This window comes from Thunnus albacares, chromosome 6, assembly GCF_914725855.1.
Source record: "Thunnus albacares chromosome 6, fThuAlb1.1, whole genome shotgun sequence".
In the NCBI taxonomy this organism is placed as follows: domain Eukaryota; kingdom Metazoa; phylum Chordata; class Actinopteri; order Scombriformes; family Scombridae; genus Thunnus; species Thunnus albacares.
Genome location: NC_058111.1, coordinates 17,640,037 through 17,659,073, shown reverse-complemented (window position 1 = coordinate 17,659,073; position 19,037 = coordinate 17,640,037). Strand labels below are relative to the sequence as shown.

The window sequence follows — 19,037 nt, the reverse complement described above, 5'->3', positions numbered from 1 at the left end:
TGTAATGATAAAGGATCTCGTGTAGCAGAGGAGGGAAGTAATATGCATTCACGTGTGAATGTAAGGGTGTGGACTGGGCACACATACCGTGGGCTAAATGAGAAGCTTGGGGCAGCAAGACTCCAATTTTTCTGTCTCTTCCCCTTGCAGGTCACATAATGTGATCAGCATGAACATATAGGTAATATAAGCAATCGGTTCTGCACTTTTTTTAATCTCTCCTTGTATTTCTGCTTATAAAACGTATGCATGAAATAGAGAGCTGTAACCAATCCAGACAGATAGGGCAGAAAGGGCAATTTAAAAAAAAAAAAAATCATTTGAATGGATGTGCTTTCATAGATGTACGTAGGTGTGAGTTCAAATTCTTTCAGTTGTATGTCTATGAAGAGTATGCAAATGCCTCTCTTAATGTAATGATATATTCAGGCATAGATTTGTGTGTATTACGGGTCTGACTGAAAGCACATCTCCCTTGTCCTTGTGCGGTGTGAAAAAGGGTCAAATGTCTATAAGAAGTCTTGCGTTCAGGGTCTGTGGCAACAAGACAATAACCATATGTATACCCCAAAACCATCACCACAAATCCATCTGTTTTCTCCCGTCATGGACTGACTGATTACAGAACATAAATGTCAGTCACTTTAGCAGCAGCCAGAGAAACTACCTCCTGTCATTGTGTTTATAAAACACAAGCAATTTCAGGAGCATGAAATGTCCAATTCTGGAGTAAATACATCAGTCAGGTATATAATCACAGACGTAGCTGCAACTGGGTATGCAAAGTAACGAAAACTGATGCAGTCAATTGTAGCAATATAACCTCCTTGTACTGTATGTATTGAAGAAAACTAGCTCACACTCAGTCAGCCTTTGGGTGCCATTGACCCATGTGTGTCTGTTCATTGCCTGATTTACTGGCTCTTCAGCCTTGTGAATCAGTGATTTCAACCATTTAATGCTCTTTCTCCTTCTCTTGTCACCTCTGCTTTATCCTGTCTTCTTAGACAAGCAAAACACACACAAGCTGACAACATCATTGTAAAGCAAAGCAAAACTTTACAGTGCCAACTGCAGTTTTTTCAATGGCCTTATTTGTATTCCAAGCATATGACCAGGGTGTTGAATCAGATTTACAGAGGCATGAGAATGGTTGGCTGGTTTGTTTTGTTTGTCTCTTCATGTTGAGTATGAATACAGACTAGTGTCTATTTATTTCTTGTCACAAATGGCACAGAACATTTGTGCATGTCTGCAGTCAGCTGGCTGTCAGCTGTAGTCTACGCAGCAGGGATTGAGACCAACGGTGTCCCGTTGTCCCAGGGATGGTAAAAAATGAATTCGGGACAAACAGAGATCTTCCCTGGGACACCTCCAGGACAAAAAGCATTTTACATATATGTGTATATATATATTTGTTTATTTATTTTAAACTATCACTTAGCAAATGACAAACTGAACCAAGTGCTGGCTACAATGGAGCACTGCTGTTATTATAGTTATATATTATAGTTACTGTCACTGGCTGGCTACTCACTGCGAAACTTGAAATGTTCCCGCGGTATCGGCCCATCTATCCTCTCAGTCACAAACGGCTTGCTGGCAGGACTCAAATATGTTGTGCTAGTTAAACAAAACACAGGGCTACCCTGGCTGTGTGTGAGTATATTAGCGAAAGCATAGATTTTGATGATTTCAATATATTTATGTAGCAACATTACCATTTTGCTACATACAGTATGACCAATTGTCATACTTTGTTTTCAAGCTGTGACATGATCAGTGCAAAATGTCTGTTTATGTGTCAGTTTGTGAAGTTTTTATAAGAATAAATATGAGCATAAGGTCCTCTTAAATGTAGTCATCATTGTATATTTAGTCAACCTGCCATGGTTCTACCTTTCCAGGCAGTACATTTCTGCATAGGTAGATATGGCTGTGCTATTTTGGGCCTTTTTGATCTTACTATTTAACAAAATTTTTTTGATAGCCTAGAAACTATCAGAGAGGACACACAGTGGCTTCTCTATATGCCCACACCTTTTACACAGGAGCATAGCCTCAGTTCATGTCTGTACTTTTCATATATTGGGAATGAAGTGAGAACAGAGTTTTGAGGCCAACCGAGCTCATCATATCTAAAATGCTATTAACACCCATACTGTCATCTGCTGTACTCATCAGAATGGAATGAGTTCACAGATTACACACAATCCTAGGGCGTTCGATTCGAGTTCTCTGACAGAATGAGTCTCTCTTCTTCCTTCCAAATCTCTCCAGTAACTCTGTAACCCCTAAGGAGGCTACCATCTGAATACTGATGTATTCATTCCCCCAGTCAGAACACAGTGAAGAGCCATAATCCCAAGGCCCCTGCGCAAGGACGTCCTCCTTGAACCATAATCACCCTTACATCTCTTATCAGCCCCAGCCTGGAGAACATGATTAAAAAGTGGCCAGGACATACTAACTCTGCACCTGGGATATGACTGGTCCCTGCTGCCACATGTCAATCAAGCTAAGAGGTGCAGATGTGCACTGACTCATGACCCCCACTAGCCAATTAGAATGACTGGAAAGCCACATAGCATCTGCTGTACATTAAGGGACTTTAGCAGAAAGAGTGGGGTCTCATGGAGCTACAAGTGTATGTTGATGAGGACTATGGGGAGAGACACAGCTCTGCAGCTCTACAAGACTGAATGATGAAAAGGAGAGAGGAAGAGTCGGTGGCAAAGGAATTCTAGCAGTCTAGGGCAAACCACTGAAACGCAAATCTCCCTTAAAGAGAGACAGATTCAGAAATTGAGACTGGAAAGAAGAAAGCACAGAAAAGACAACCAATAAGTGGAAGAAGCTGTCCAGAAGGATCTGCAAGCAGGCTAAAGAAGAAAAAGTGACAATAGGTGCAGTGCAGCCCAGCTGAGCTAGGGACATTTTTCCTAAGGACAATTGACTACAGACACTGAAATGGTCCAAGAGTGAAAATGGATGGATACTGGTTGATTCTCATAACTAATCAGAATAAAGAAGCAAAAAGAGAGAAAGGGGAGCATGGCATGGAATTAGCATGCAGAAGAGCAGAGAGGAAAATTGAAAATGGAAATGTGAGCTTTAAGAAAATGACTAAAGTTGGAAAAGCAAGAATGGCTGGAGAAAAAGAAGTTACAAAAAAAAAAAAAGGGAAACAAGGAAGTAACGGAAAACCATGCACTGAAGACCACAATGTCCAGCACTTTGGGACCTGACCAGCTAGTGTCCTTTGTCACCAAAAGACAAATCACAGCAGTTGTTAAAACCTACATGAGAAATGAGTACAATTTTTCTGGTATGGATTACACTCTGGGGACTGGAAGAATTTACTGAGCAACACAATTCTCCCTCAGTCAGTATGAAGCATCCCAATCTATTGTGAACACTGACTCCAAGACAAGAACAAGAGCCTGTTCTGGTCTTAGACATCATATTTGCCTTTGGGACTACAGTACAACCCATAGAAATATAAAATCTACTGCTCACAGATTGTCTTGTCGTGGCCAAGTGAAGGGGAGCAGAGTTCTAATTTTCATCTTGAACTGAGAGGGAATAAGAGGTGGTCTGGCAATGCTAGGAAAGACACAATATTGAGCAGAGTGCTCGTTCTTGCCTGCAGCACTATAAAATGCCCATTTGGATATGATTCAAAAGAGAATATTGATGTTTGATAAAATTCACATTCACAAATCAAAGTGAAGTGCAAGGCTGCCAGCCGAGCTGGCTGGCATACGGGCCAGCAAGGGGGAATTGGGAAGGCACGGAGGGCTGGTTCACAAGATGGGGAGCTTTAGGAGTGATGTACCAGGATCAATTCTAACAATGTTCATTTTCTGCACGCACCAATGGGAGAAGTAGGGAAACACAGATAGATTAATATGATAGTCTACAGAGCTGAGACCAGGAGGGGATACCTGAACTTAAGCTGAATAGATATTCATGTAATAAAGAATTTCACAAATTGCACCATATGCATCTTTCCAGCATAGTGGCTTTGTTATCAGTCCATGGAAGTTATTACAAATAACTGTCACTGAGCTGAAAATTGATGAAGTTCCTTAATCAGTTATAGATACATACAAACTGTCATACAGATGGGTGAAAAATGACAGGAAAACCCCACATATAGTGTCTTAGTAAGGTGTTGTTCGTCACGATGCTCCAGAACAGCCTCAATGCACCTTGGCATAGATTTGACAAGTTTCTGGAAGTCTACTGAAGGGATGCCCATATTTTTCAAAAAAGATATTCCTCTTTTGATGTTTTAACGATGGTGGTGGAGAGCGCCGCCTTACATACTGGTTCAAAATCTCCTATAGGTGATCAATTGGATTGAGACTTGGTGACTGTGAGGGCCATAGCGTAAGATTCACTTGATCATCAATATCAAACCACTCAGTGACCCCTCGTGCCCCTGTATGAAATCATTTGCGTTTATTACGTTGCTCTGCTCATTTTTTCACATTTTTCCTTTAATTTGTCACCAGTCTTCATGCAACGAAAACAAAAACTCTGAAAAATATTTGTTGACAAACTTTTTTTCCACAACAAAAAGGAAACGAAAAAGTAACCTCTGAAAATGAGAACTATGACAAAATGTATTACATTTTCCAACAACTAATAAAAACTAAATGATAATGTGAAAGACGCACGAATAAAGAAATGAACTAATGAACTAATTATTGTTGCTATGTAAAGTCTTACTCAACGACCTGCATGCATCTGTGGAATCACACAGCTCCTGATTAGTAAAACAGTACCCTCCGCCCCCTCAGAACATCTCAACTTAACTCAAGTTAATTTAGCCACTTGACTGATGTACTACCACTGATTAAAAAAGCAAAAAATATCTTTCATTCAGAGGTATGTCTCTGTTAGTAATGTTATCGTTACCAAATCAGATCTATGGGCTAGTGTTAAATTCATCTACAACCCACTGAGAATTGAACAACAAGCAGCAACGAGACAGCTGGGACAAACTACGAAAACATGCAGGGAAGCAAGCCAACATTTCTTAGGGTAAGGTAAACTAATGTAACATTACCAAGAGCAGCGGATGTAATATTAACGTTACTTTCAGTCCACTATTTTTCATGTTGCTATTGGAAGGAAAGAGTAGCGTTAAGTTACTGTTTGTATGGGAATTTTGTACTACTTGTTGTTTTTGACTGTTGTATCAGGAATGAAAATATCTGTATGCTGTGACTTGCTGCAGGGTCTTTAAAAAATGTCTGATTTCACAGTGGCTGACCATACACAGCCTGTGCTACGGCTGCTGCTCCTGAGTTAGTTTATATTATCTTGAAGCTACTGGATTCTTATAAAAAAAGGTTCTGAAGTCTATCTCAAACTGAATAAATTCATAGCTCTACATGTTAAAGAAAATCCTGCCCCGGCATTATGTTGTTAGAAGGAAAATTATATAAATAAATAACACCTTCCAGTGGAGAAAAAAGAATGAATGTAGTAGAAGTTGTCAGTTGCTTTGGAGACATCGAGTCAGTATGTTTCTACCCTTTCACACTATTTCCCAATCTAACTAAATAGCCACAGTCTGACAACATGACAGAGCCTAATTTTCACTGTGTTCCTGTATTGATTGACTCATACATTAACTTACATTTTGTGGCTAATCACCAGAATGACACAAAGTGGTAGGTAAGGACTGGCTGCTATGGCAACAAGTATCATGCAACCAGGATAGTGCTGAATAAAAGCTATAGAAAGTTCTTCTCTGTGCACAGTGAATTACACCCCCTTAGACTTACAAAATGTGGTCAAAATGCAGATTATTAGAAGACAGTGTGATATCAAAAAACAGAGCTCCATCATGCAAATGATAGCGCCCTGTATTCAGCTCAAAAAACAATCACTGGCAGTTCAAGCCATCTGTGAAATTAGAGCTAAATCATGAGCCCCGTTTCCACCAAAAGTTCCAGGTAGTTTGGACCCAGAGGAACTAATCTCAGAGACTAAACTTGGAACTTTAAAGTCCCTGTAGTGCAGCCCTGTTTGCATTTCCACCACATCTGAGGAACCAGGTAGAAACCCATGAGGAATTTAAAAATGATGGCAGCATTTAGAGACAAAGTATTAACATATGAGGAAACAACACAGATTTGTCCTGTTCTTTATATTTACTGCTGCATCGGATGCGAGTTGGATGTGATGAATGAATGAAAAGGAGAAATGCAGAAGAGGAAAATGAAATTGAAACTAAGAGCGTCTGTCTACACAGTATAACATCTGTTGAGTGTTTGATGGTTATTTATGTCTGCTTTAGAACGTAACCGCTGTGAAACAATCAGAGAATAACATTTTATTTCTCTTACTCAAGGGCTTTGTTCTACCGTCACTCCATCTCTCCTCACTCGACCACTGCCACGCTGTCTCTCTTTCTCTCATTCATTCGTGTTCTCAGCTCTCTCGCACCCCTCTTTTTTCTTTTGTTCTTTTTTTAAATGAGTTGGGAAGCCAACAACAATGCCTTACTTTACTTTTGACATTGACAAACGAAGAGAAATGTCCTTCCTTTGTCCTAAAATGGTCCTAAATCGATTCGAGTACTTCTTTGTTTTATGAATGAAGCGGCACACAAGTTGAAGCAGCCGCACTGTGTGTGTTTGACCTATCAGCAACAGTCATCCCTGCAAACCCCACCCCAAAAGTTCCTGTACTTTTGGAGAGTACTGTACTACCCCCTGAGCAGGGATTTTTTGGGGGTAAAGCAATCTTGAACTTTCTTTAGACCCTGTTCCCTCCAGTGGAAACGCAGGTAGGAGAACAGAGTTCCTCAAAAGGTTCTTAGTACCTGGGGGAAGTTCCTGCGGTCGAAACACGACTATGGATGATTACCTCAAAAAAGTGAGCAAGCTCTGTCCAATATGCTTTGTTAGTTTAGTTTATTTGTTAAGCTCGAAACTCACTAAATTTTGCACATTGAAACTTTGAAAATTGATATCTGATATGGGTCTTGGGCATCAGAGTGGCAAGTTGGCTCAATAGCACCCCCTAACAATTTTCAAAGTCACCACCTTGAAAAACATTTGGTAGGCAGATGTAACATCTCCAGACTTACAAAAAAGCCTCTTGGAGCCTTACCCTAAGCCCAACAGGAAGTCAGCCATTTTGAATTTACTGTGCAATTTTTGCCATTTATAGGTGTTGTACTTTACCAAACCCCTCCTACAGAATTAACTAGACCAACTTCAAATTTGGTCTGTGACATCTAAAGACCTTTGCAATGCTACATAGCAAAGCTTTTCGGTTTACATGGAACACTGTTGACGTGGCTACACAGCAAATTTTGATGTTTCGCAATGAAACAGGAAGTTGTTGTAACTCGAATGTATACTGTCCAATCTGCTCCAAATTTCTACAGTTCTTTCTTGATAAGAGTCCTGTCCTTGACACATATATGTGTCAGTACTGAGTCATAGTCATAGCGCCACCTACTGGCAACAGGAAGTTACAGGTGCTGTACTTTTACGACCTCTGCCTACTAGGTTGACCAGATCCACCTCAAATTTGGTCAGAAGCCTTAAGACCTTGATGATGCTACATTGTGAAGCTTGTGACTTTTCATTTAGCGCCGTTGCTGTGGCAATGTGGCGAATTTCGATGCTTTGTCCACAACTCCACATCACCAGATCTTTACCAAATTTCACATTTGATTAGAGTCCTGGTCCGAAGACATGTACAGGCCAATATTGAATCACAGTAATACTGCCACCTACTGGCAACAGGAAGTTATAGGCCCCATACTACTTACTTACAAACTACTCCTAGCAGGTTAACCAGATCCTCCTAAAATTTGGTCAGCTAATTTGTAAGACCTTGATGATGCTAAATAGTAAATTTTCATCAAGTGCTGTTGCCATGGTGAAGCATTATGCAACAGGAAGCTGTTTTTGAGGTGCTAGGGGTGCTCAAAAACTCACAAAACTGCATGGCAGGCCATGGTCGGGATAAAGTTGCTCCAATATTCGCTACATAGCGGACACAGGAAGTGACATTTAACTCCTTGATGCAACATCTGATATTCATAAAAAAATATATGCATGTCAGGCAGCCTCCACTAAATGTATTGCTGCATTAATGACCCACTTGTGTAGCACCACCTACTGGCAACATGAAGTGTGGTCTTATGTTGCAAACTTCCTTTGATTTACATGAAATTTTAAGTGGGTGGCATGTTTTCTAGCACCACACAGTGGACAGAGGAAGTGATAGTTATCTCCTACATGCAGTGTCCAATATTCATGAAAATGTATATCCATGTCAGTTGCCCTCTGGTAATTGTATTGCTGTGTCTCAACCGACCACCAGTAGCAATACCATGGATGCCACTCCCTCCCACGCGCGTGAGGTGCGAGGCCTCGATCATCACTGCCTGCAGCTTTAATGTGTTATTGATTTGCAGTGGTGAAACTCTAACCTCCCTTGTAGCATAATAATGAGGGCGAGGCTACAGCAAGGAGACCATTTATCTGTTTCAACATAGCGCAACGGTATAATGGAAAAGTAACGCACACCAAGGGTTGAAGTGAGGTGCTGATCATTCGAAGTAGACTTGAGAATAGGAAAAAGGTGTTGCACACTCTGGCTCCATATGCATTTCTCTTTTATTTAGATCACGTTTCAGCCCTCAGGCCTTCTTCAAGATCAACAATAATAGTAGGACACAGGCACTGGTCTGTTATTCAGGCCACACCCTAGTAACACATCTGATGGTGATTAGACAATTATGTTCCATCATTAGGGTGAGAAAAAAACAATCAAGAGGTCTTCAATGAATCAAAACTCTTAACAATGACAGGAACTACAGCCAATCAAATCACTTCAAAGTGGCAAGAACCGTTATGTCTCATACCACATATAGAGATTTAAATTTTACATTACAACTTTTGGTTAAGTATATTCAAAAATTTTAGAAAAACACATTTATTTTGAATAGATTTCTAATAGAAGAAAGAAAGAAAGGAACGAATAGACAAATAAAATAATATAAAGAATAAAAGAATATAAAGAAAAAGTTAAACCTCAGCTCTAGATGAACATTAAAACAACTTAATCTAAATATCCAATAAACACTTCAAGTCATAGTCTATATTCAATCCATGAGGTGACAGGGTTCTCAGACAGTGGATCCAACAGTGTTCCCTCCTGGAAAGTAATACATCCAAGTTGCCTCCTCTTAGGGGGGAGTGATACCTTCTCAATACCAATATATCTTAGAGAGGAAATAGGATGATCAAATTCAACAAAATGTGCTGCTATTGGATAATTCATGTCTTTGCATCTAACTGTATTTCTATGTTCAGTTTTCAGTGCTTTATTTCTAACATATGACTTACCACAAGAGTAAGTGATAAGATAACATAGGGCAAAGGGAAATTACACACCTCTCCCTTCCTTATGCTTTAGCCTGAGACTCAGGACCATTTCAGAGTCCATTATACAGGTCCTCTTTGAAATCTACCCTGATGTACAGTGACCTAAACGGCTTTGTGATACTGCATGAATGAATGGCTGCCAACTGCCTGACTCAAGGCACCAGCTTTAGTTTACCTTGGAAGAAATCGATCAATATGCCCTCTCATTTGAACACTGCATACCACTAAATGGTACGCTGGGAGAAGACTGAGAGGGGAGTGCACAAGAACGAACTCTTTTTAACCTAAACTTAATCTGATGGCCTTCATTAAAAAATCTGCTACTGTACTGTCATAGTTTTTATTCTATGTGTTCATGTGTAATAAAAAAGCTCAATATTAAACCTTAATTCACTGCTGGAAAGTGCTTTAGCTTTATTTAAAATGTAAAGGTCAAGTAAATGTATACATAAAAGTATACATGGATTGTCTTATGATATAGGAAAGAAATTGTTTTACTATCACCTAAATTACATACTGTGTGCAAAAGCATCATTGAAAAATGTAAGTAAGTATCATTATGCTAACAGAGACTATGAGACTGTGGCACTATTTCACTGACTGTGTGGGGAAGGAATTCATACAGTGTATCTATAGAGTGTCCATCTAGCTTTTTTCCTGACCACAGGTAGGTCAGCATCCATGCAGGTGCTTTATCTATGGCAGCCTGCCTTGCACATATTCTCCCTCTCGTTTATCACTGTCCAAACAGTTGACAAGTAGCGCAGTGGATATGGATCATCTTAGACAGTCAGATGAACTACTCCCAAAGGCACTCTGTGCACACAGACACAGGCATACTGTCATGAGAAAAATGAGAAAAGAACTAAGCCCAAGAGGAAGCATGTACATACAATAGGTCAGTGATTTTCAACGACCAGGCTGTTACCTGGTCAGTATGGTGCTTGCAACTGGGCTGCAAAGATGTTATGTGACAAAAGCAGACATCTTCTGCAAAAAACTACAACTCTGTACAGGCTTTTCATCTCTTATCTCCAAGATCTGTGTTTTTAGAAAGAGGCCCCTGTAGTCACTCTCTTTCCTTCTGTTACATTTTGAAAACGGATTAAGTATGTGAAAGAGGATTTGTCTTGTGCGTACTCTTAGGTTGTCAAATGGCTCATGCAAATTCCCCCTCAAGTACACCACTATCCAGGTAAATGACATGTCTTTCACCTGCATTGTAGGTAGTTGCTGTATGCATGTTTCAAAGGCTAAAGAATGGATGTGCAGTAGCTGGTTAACCTTCACAACTTTGGGGATCTGGGCTCCCATGTCCAATCCATCAATTGATCACAAACACTATGAGACCATGAATCTTACTTCACTTTTCTTGTCAGCACATTGCAAATGGCCCTTGCAAAGGTAATATCATGTTTGCTCAGCCTGGCACTTATTCAAAATAGAGGCAGAAAGCTCTCTTTGGCTTTCCACTTCTATAACTTTTTTCTCTTTTGAGTAGACTTTAAGATTTTATTTACTCGTAGGTCTGACATCCTAGCAATCTGTCCATTTAATGGATGCAAACAGACCAAAAGGCAGTTTGGTCCACCACTGATGACTATTTACTCAAAACTCTTGAATAAATGTGTGCATAAAATACAGCTCAGAAAACATACTGTACATTTTTTGAAAATTTGTATAAAAAACTCTATATAAAGGACAAGGGATAAAACTAGAAAATTACTGTCCTCACAGGAAACAACAAAGGTGGGATTCTTTACAAATCCAAATAGTTTTACAGAGTAACAATAAGGAACAATAGTTTATTAAGGTCTTGGATGACAGACCTTAAATTCTATGATATTACAGGAGCTAGGCTTATTTATACCCCCAGACTGTTTCCTCTTCAATTTCTTTAATACCCTCTATCATTGTCACTATTGTTTCACAATAAAATCTCCCTACACATCAGTTCAAGATATACTGTGAGACACAAAACTAAAAGTTTCACTGCCCCTTTCTTCTTCCTTAGTTTGAAAATCAATGAATAGTGTAGAATACTACAGTACATGCTTGCAGAATGTAACCCAGTATGAGTTGTCTTTGATCCCCATAATTGGGCTTTCCAGCAGCGTCTTAGCAGCAAGATTCTTCTTTAACAGTGACTATTTGAACAAAACACAGCGAGCATTACTACTGGAAGAGTGAACTTGGTTTAGTTTTGACTGAACAAGAATCAGTTTGAACGTGGATCAGTTTTACTGAAAGTGAATCAATCTTGACTTTCTGGATTTTGTTTTCCTGTAACTAAATCAATGACCTATGGGAGCTTGGATGACAGTAATATCACTTCATTCATCTCAGTCAAAATGATGTGCAGACAAAACACCAGAACCAGTGAGAAATAACATCTCTAACGATGTGCTCCACAGTGGAAAGTATATCTGAAGATTTGAAACTAGGTTTTACAAAATAACATAGTTTGAAAGCTTACTGTGCAGACACAATGCCACTGTTTGTGAAAATGATCTGATTCCACATGACAGGTACAACAGATAACTACTACAAAGTAACATCAGCCTCTACAGTTAAAGTTTGAAAGGCCTAAGCTAGTTAGATTTAGATATAACTAGACCTCTCGGTTAACTGTGTAATTGTACACACAATATGCACATGAACAGGTCATCTTTGTATTAAATTTGTACTGGTGAGCTGTGTTTGTTCAACAGGCCAACTGATAATTATCAATGAAATTATCAAAAGACTTCTAACATGACATTTTCCCTTCAAGTTGGCTTACTCACAGGCAAACCAAAATTAGTTTTTATAACTCAAAGATCCCCTCCAGACATGTTTTAAGACATATAAAAACTCTGCTTTAAATAACAGTTTGTGTCTGACAGGGTTTTTCAACAAAAAAGTTAAATTATCTTATTAGAAATTCTCAAATTACATCTACTCCTTCTTATTCATTAAAAAAATCCAGAATCTAGGATGAATATGGAAATATTTTTTCAAAAACTGTTGGACACAAAATGTCTCCTCCTTCACTGAAAAGCCAATTCTTTGTGTTTGTGCACTGGAAGCTTCAGGTTTACACATCACACTTGTGTGGGTTGCACACTGGACCGCAATTGGCTGCAAACTATTTGTGATGTCACAAATCATTCTGCTACAAGTTGAAGTGAAATTTTCATTAATGTGAAAACAGTCTTCTAGTGTCAAACTCTGCACATCCAAGTCAAAGAACAATAATAAAAACACATTTTTGAGTGGAGGTAAACTTTAAAGTGTATTTCAAGGCAACTGAAGCCAAGATGAGCTGTATTTAACCTCAAAATTATGTTTGTTCCAGACATCTGGATTGCTGCCCACATTTCTGTTTTTTTTAAGCGATTCAAACAGGTCGGATGATGTCTGTTTCCTTAGTTTGACAACAACCAAGCCAATAAGAGCTTTCTAAGCAGTATTAAGAATGGCACCATCTTTCTGTGCCAGACCCAGAAAATGGCAAAAATGCCACAAAAATGGTGACAAGCGTATATCAGATCAATGCTGTTACAAGGGATCTTTTAAGCCAACTTACATCAATAACAACTCTTAAATTGGCACATTTCTTAAGTGGTTGTTAAAGGAGACACAACGCATAACGTGCTTTTTGTGATTCTCTGTTAGGGTTGTCCACATTGAAACATCGCAATGGACAATGATATCGGGTGGGGGGGAGGCGGGGGGCAATACTCTTATTGGCTTTTTACTCTCAAAGCTTTTATTGCACTTACAGTAACATAACGAGTGTAGTTGTTGTCAAGTCAAGTACTTCACGTGGTTCACTGTCTTTCCTCTGCTCCGCTCAGACGACACACACTCAAACATGCACAGAGCGCTCAGCCCCACCCACAGTGAAACAGAGGAGAGGAGAGAAACTAAGCGCAACTATAAATGACAGCAAAACGCAGAAGGCACTGTTTATTTATGTTATTTACCTAATTTATGTGCACTTGTTTCATTTCAGCTCAGTGTGAGCGTCTACTGCATTTCGCTGCCATTTATGGTCGAGCTAAGTTTCCCTCCCTCCTCTATTTCACCACGGGTAGGGCCGGGGGTGGGGGGTGGGGGGGTCTTTTAAATCTCAATGTTACGATGGAAGTGGCTCAGTGATCGATGACTGTCAGCCATCGGCCTAACCCTATTTTCTGTCATTTATATACTGTTGTAATGTCGGGTTTGGGCTCAAGTATGTATAGATGTATTTGAGAAGTTTATATTTGAAGTAAAGAATGAGAAAAAGAAGTGAAATCCACCTACTATTGTTTGTTGACGTAGCCTCTGGAGTTGGCAGAAGTCTGTCCTTAGCCTGTCTTCAAAGAGACAGGAGCTAAAACAGTCTGTTTCAGACAGATGCTGAACAGAGGGGCTGTGTAAAGGGCCAGTATAAGATAAATATGAGGTTTTTTAACTGTAAATCATGCAAAGATATTCCAGTAGAGCTCCAGATCAAAAATATAGACCTGGAAATGTGCATAATATGTCCCCTCTAAAGGATGTGCCTTAATACTCAACCTTGAAGCCTGTCCGGTAATGGTTAGTATGAGTGGAAATCAGGAAGGTGGAGAGGCATACCTGAGTGCCATTAGGGTGCTGTGTTTAGGATGCTGTGTTTATCATGTGAAGGACGCTGTTAGTGTAACCTTGAGTAAATGACTCCACCAGCTATATTAGCACAATGAATATGCTAAATATGACCTATAAAGGCAAGGATGAAAACAGGAAGCCGGCTCAGCACACAGACCTCAGTCCTAAAAAGGTCCATATTTAATGTATGCTGAGTATGTGTGTGAGCATGAAGTCATGAGTGTGAGCATGCTGCAGTGAAGGTTGGGTAAATGAAGTAGGACAGATGCAGAGCACGACAGCGCTGTTCTATCCCACTCACAGGAAAGAGACTTTGTTAAGGACTAGTGATTGTCACTCTGTCCCTCACTGTGAGGTAGAAAGCAGCTGATGATAATTAACCTTCAACACAATCAGTCAAGACCTCGGAGAGCAAAGTCACACAAACCCTGAGAGCTGGGCCATGTATTCACTCATGTAAAACATCTGTAAATTCAAGAAAATCAACACTTCTCTGGTATTTATGCTAAAGAAACATTACAAAGTTAGAATAAAACCAGTGCTCATACTGTTAAGAAAAATACTGTGAACTTAATTAGGGTCCAAGACTGTATTCTGAGGCCGTAGCTTGTAACATAAAAGTATTGACCTTGTCTTCTCATTTTGTTTTATTGGAGTGCATAAGATGCATAGTGTTGCCTCATTTTGGTTAACGTGTTTATGTTTAATTAAGCTTATACTTGTCACAGCTTGTTCAGCAAGCAACTGCCATAATTAGTTCATTGCACCTGATTGAAACGACTTAATCATTTTGTGCGACTAAGATGGAATGGATGTTTCACTGAAGGTACAACAACACACACAGTGAACAGACTGCTTACCGAAGCAGGCAGTTTAAGGTGCCAGCTAAAGACGGAAATCCAATGGATCCAAACACTGTCCGTATTGACTCTGTCTGACTAGAGTGTGAAAGCAGAAACGCTGGAAGGATTGAAACATACCGAGACTACACACACCGCAATTAAATTGCTATGAGAATTAAAAATCTCTCTTCAGCCTGTCATATTTGTTTCATTTTTCTGACCTTTCATCCATCCAAATATCACGGTAATTTCTCACAGAACTGTGGTTCAGATGTGTAGTGGTGTTAATCTGCCAGATAACAATGAACACTTGAATAAATAGCAGGCCCCTCTGCAAATGAGGTGTACACATCTCCTTTTAAAGTTCCACTGCCCTGATTATTATTATTTGCTTTTTGCTACTAATCCTGTAACATTTGACAAAAAGTAGTATTCAGCACTTGGATTACCATAATTATGAATATTCATCATTATAAAATTCAGTCTCTTATCTTAAATTAAGGATTTCCTGCACTGATCTGGAATATCAGTTCTGGGGCTAATGGAGAATGATTATTGGTATCTACATTAAGCATAAGATAATACAGTATACAGTATCTAAAGCCTGGACCACTTCCAGTCATTTGTTCATGTAATCAAGGGGTGTACAAATAGCAGCTTGTGGGCCAAATCTGGCCTTTGATATAGCTGTAAAACTAGGTATACTATAGTTGCTATGCTTCTCTTATGGATAATTTGTGGGCCATTTCCAATGGGATTGAAAATAATAATATTAAAAAAAGGAAAATAATTAAAAATGTAAAGTACTTTGTCTCCACTGCACCAGTAAACCAGCAGTGGCCCCCAATGAGCTGAAAAACTGGCCTTTGGCAGGACCTAATTGCCAACCACTGCTCCAGGTACGCCAGCTGTCAACAATGCCCCATTTTGCTCTGTTAAAACAGGGGATCTGTTTCGTAACGCACAGCATTACAAACGAGTGGACTCTGGAGCACACAAACAAATAAATAGTACCCAGAGAGTGAACTGAGCAATGCCACTCCACCCATCTCAGAAATGGAGCCATGAAAGAGAGCCATGAAATTCACAAACAGGCACAGGAGGACACAAAAATTGAATTTGCGACAAATAAAATTGGGTAATCCACCAGAATTTGCACCTCCACCAAGTACAGCACAAAAACAGCCATAAAGCCTTACTGGTGTCACCTAATAATAGAAATATGGTATTTGTTTGAGAATCCAGATGCATAATCCCCATGGCCCCAAACATCTGTTACTGAGACTTTACCTGTAGGTCATTCATCTGCTAACTGAACCTCCTTCTTGCTTGAGAACTTGGCTCGAGCTCTGCTGCTAGTGTGGGACTTGGACTGACCCTGTCTGTGCTGTCTTGATGCTGAAGTGGGTTGGGCCTGCTGGGCTGAGCTGCTGCTCCTTCCACTCTTTTACAGTACTCTATTAAAAGCACAGTAAACCCTTTCTAACATCTGTTGTATGTGAAATGTGTGAAATATTTAAAGAAACTTTAATGCACTGTCTGTCTGAGGCTAATCTAGTCAAGTCAATATTAGTAATTAAATATATGGACACATGAAAGTCTATTAAAATTGACTGATGGCCTGGCAATAGTTTAATATTATTTAATATTGCGTCTCAGTGGGATTATCATAATAGTATTTCATATCATGTGATAAATTTACAATTTTCTGTTGACAAAATTAAGGATTCCAAGGATTTCATTTTACTGATAATGTAACGTGATGTGTAAAAATCAAACTTAATTTGGATTCAATTTTTTTTAAAGATGTTTATTGCAATAAAAATCAAATTTGATTCATAGACTTTAATAGGCTACCCTTCAGAAAAATTAATGTTAATCATCAAAAATTTCTCTCCCTCTCCTGCTTTAGACCTCTGAAAAGGCAAAGGGGCAACTTATAATGAATAATACATATTCATTTAGTCATTGTAAGTCATTATAAGTCAGTTTATTTATTAAAATGAAGTTAACGTATCTAGTTAGCATTAAGGTTAGGTAGTAACATTAGCTCATGTCAGCACTTAAAGCTAATTATTACTAATTATTATCTTTTAAATTCAGCCCAGGGGATCTTGGTTTTTTTGTTCAACTAGATAGAAAGTCAGAAAATGTCTTCGAAACAGCGGTAAATAATGTCAAACAACCTGTGAGAAGTGTTTTCCTCTATACTGACGCTAATGCCAACTTATGCTAACAATGCATAAACATAAGTTACCGGCAGGTGACAAAGCGAAATACATACAGACTTCCAGGTGAAACGCAATTTATTCCGAAATTAAGTGTAAATTAACCTAACCTACCTACTTGCCGGAATATTCTTCACCACAAGCAGGAAACTGAATTAAAGTTAACATACCAAAATTCACCTCGACCATCTTTCAGTCGTTTTACCGGAGTGAGAACGCGTGATCGTATGCCGCGTTCAATGAGCCTCGGAAAAACACAAAGCTAGGACTGATACATGAAAAGGACAATACTCCTTAAGTCTGGATAGCTTCATCAAGGGTGTCCTGCAGGCAGTGGTGGAACAAGTATTCAGATCATGTACTTAAGTAAAAGTAGCGTACCAATACAGCGATGTCAAAATACTCATCATCTGATGCTCCTAATGACTAAATTCCCAAATATGGTATTTCTGGCTTTCAGGACTATCTGCGTTTTGGAAGGAAAACTCTGCTATAATTGAAATTGCAGAACAATAAATAGATTAATATGCACCCAATTCGTAATTGCACAAAGCCTATCCAACATTATCACCATCCCCAATTACGGAGCCGTAAAAATCCAAGTGTTCCTTTGAGGCATCAGCTGTGACACTTGGCATCAAACACTGTGTGAACTTGAATTGCCAAGCTGCAGATAAACTTACGAACATGAAATGGATTCTGTAGAGCGAATATCTGACTTATAATAAGACAGAGCCAGCAAAGCAGTTTGAGTTTATGGGCGCAGCATTTATTCATTTTGGGATCAACACGAAGCACTTGAGCTTGCAGAAATGCTAGCATCAGCTGGCACTAGTGCAGCACGAACAGGTGGTTACCAAGAAGTTGCCAGTTAAGTTCTTAGGACTATTTTGCTAAAAATAAAAAATAAAAAAATAAAATTTGTGTAAACAAATAATGGTTTGTTTACACAAGAAGAGAGCAATTATTAAGAAATACTCAGTGGAAACCTTCACCAGGTGTGTAGTGGAAGCCAAACCCAGATAAAATAATTTTATCTGGATTTATTTGCCTTGTGTAAGGATAAACCCACATTTTAATTTACCACTTTAATTATTTGAGAGGATAAACAAAAATGGGGTTCGACCATCGTGCCATAAAAGGCTAATAAACATAAAACCTGTGGATGCAATGAGTGGAGCCAAATCAGGCACTAAATTGAACCACAAGGTGGTGCCAAAATTGTGCTCATGCTCCCCCAACTACCCTCTCCTATCTCTCTCGTTACATCACATTTATCACTTTCCTCTTTCTTTGTTTCTTTTAAATAAATTTAAAAAAAATCCTAATGAATCAAGATCCAAACTCCAAGTCTATTAAGAGTCTTATTTCAACACTTAACAGCAACACCAATCGATCATCCCCCTTAATGAATTTAAGCTTGATCTGTATTACTCCACTTAAAGTGAATACTTTATCACTGTGTTAAGCCTTCCTATCATCCGTCACGACTAAAGCGTCCTCGACTTGCGCCTACCACGAATTAATGATCTGTGAGCCCTTAGTGAGACCCTGAGCCTTTCTTTCCAATCACTGGTGCACAAGGACAGTTTCCATTCATCCAACATGCAACAATTAGACTACACAGCAAGAGTTTTCCAAGGCAACACACACCTAAAAAAAATATATATATAGGCTACATATAGAAATCTGGTTGTTAAAGTATTTGGAGTAAAAACCAGACAGCTTTAAACATCAGCAGTGATATGATGAATAATCAATGTCTCAACTTCTGCTGCATAATGGAGCAATAGCCTTAAATTGAAGGCGGGTTAGTCAGTCATTGACGCAGCTTAGGCAACATATTTTTTCAAATTTGCAATAAACCTTTTAAGCATGCTCTGTTTGTTCATCTTACACATGATGCGTTTTAATATCCACTT

General features: G+C 39.1%; 1 protein-coding gene across 1 annotated transcript in view; it reads right to left on the bottom strand.

The window, feature by feature from the left end:
• The window catches only part of grik4 (glutamate receptor, ionotropic, kainate 4), a 305,728-nt gene extending 288,395 nt beyond the window's left edge, over positions 1-17,333 (bottom strand). The window contains exons 1-2 of the mRNA XM_044354238.1: positions 17,286-17,333; positions 16,178-16,344 (exon numbers count right to left, since the gene is read on the bottom strand). The gene's annotated coding sequence lies outside the window, so the exon portion shown is untranslated. The remainder of the gene's footprint in view (positions 1-16,177; positions 16,345-17,285) is intronic.
• Between the last annotated feature and the right edge of the window lie 1,704 nt (positions 17,334-19,037).